A 1,730-nucleotide genomic window follows, 5' to 3' on the forward strand; every position below is an offset into this window, starting at 1 on the left:
CCTCAGGCTATGGCCAATACCCACTGTTCTTCTTCAATGGGTCCCCGCCAGCTGAAGCAGCGGCGCTCTCATTGGCTGGTTGTTCATAAACCGACGAAGCGCGACCACGCTCGAGGAAGCCTCCTACAATTGGCAGGAATCTACGTCAGTCACCTTGAGCCGGCCCCGGAAAAATAAAGGGGAAGGAATTTTTTTTTTTTAAGCGCTTTTTATTTGAACTTTCTGGCGGGAGAAAGTTACACGATTTCTCGGTCCATTTTGGAGATGAAACTATTAAAGCTGTGACTCCTGCTTCTTTAGTGAAGGAGTTATCTGTATCCAAAGTATAGTAGCTAATCGCATAATTTCAAAGTATTTCAGTATTTTGAATTTTGGAGCCTGTAAAGAGGCGTAGATAGCCCATTTCATATGTATCCTCTCATGAGGTTGAGGAGCTCACGCAAAAGAGTTTGCTTACACAATCTCTTCCATCTCAAACCGCTGCAGTCGATCTCAGCTACTAAACAGTCTCAAATCACTTAGCAGGGCCGCTGCTCGCCACAGGCGAGGGGGGCCTGCGGAATTCTCCAGCTACAAGGAGCGCGAGCCCACCTCAGTCTCCGCTCCGGGGCCGTAGCTGGCAGGAAAGCCACAAAACAGATAAACCCAGACAAGATGATAAAGACGATCTGCGTGTAGCAGAGCTCACTAATGAAGATCTTTTGGATCAGCTTGTAAAATACGGAATGAATACTGGTTCTATTGTGGGCTGGGAAGCTATGTGAGAAAAAGCTTTTGAAACTGAGGGAGCAAGGAACAGAATCGATCTATCCCTCTGTCAATAATTTTTTATTTAGCAGAAAATACAAGGCAGAATGGAAGTAATGATTCTGACAGATACAGTGACAATGAAGAAGACTCTAAAATAGAGTTCAAGATTCCGAAGAGAGAATCGCTAACGGGCAGAGCAAAGACTCCAGTAACCCTCAAGCAAAGAAGAGTTGAGCACAAGGAGAGCTATTCTCAAGCTGGAATAATGGAGTGAGTGGACAAGTGGATCTTCAAAAGGCATTAACTAGGGAATCTACAAGAGGGTCAAGAACTCCAAGGAAAAGGATGGACACTTCCGAACATTTCATATAGATGGTTCAGCAATTTCAGTGAGTATTCCTATAGCTGAAACTATGTAATGGCCTCAAACAACAAAACCTTAGTTGTCAATAGGGTGACTGGAAATTTCAAGCATGCATCTCTTATTCTGCCAGTCACTGAATTCTCAGACATACCCAGAATAACACCAGAGAAACCGTGGACAAGCCAGGCGTGGTGGCTCACGCCTGCAATCCCAGCACTTTGGGAGGCCAAGGCAGGTGGATCACGAGGTCAGGAGTTCAAGACCAGACTGGCCAACATGGTGCAACCCTGCCTCTATAAAATAATAATAAACATTAAAAAAAGAAGAAGAGGCCGGGCGCGGTGGCTCACGCCTGTAATCCCAGCACTTTGGGAGGCCGAGGCGGGTGGATCATGAGGTCAAGAGATCGAGACCATCCTGGTCAACATGGTGAAACCCCGTCTCTACTAAAACTACAAAAAATCAGCTGGGCATGGTGGCGCGTGCCTGTAATCCCAGCTACTCAGGAGGCTGAGGCAGGAGAATTGCCTGAACCCAGGAGGCGGAGGTTGCGGTGAGCCGAGATCGCACCATTGCACTCCAGCCTGGGTAACAAGAGCAAAACTCCGTCTCAAAA

Source organism: Sapajus apella, unplaced genomic scaffold (assembly GCF_009761245.1).
Source record: "Sapajus apella isolate SASKATOON/1434 unplaced genomic scaffold, GSC_monkey_1.0 scaffold15, whole genome shotgun sequence".
Taxonomy (NCBI): domain Eukaryota; kingdom Metazoa; phylum Chordata; class Mammalia; order Primates; family Cebidae; genus Sapajus; species Sapajus apella.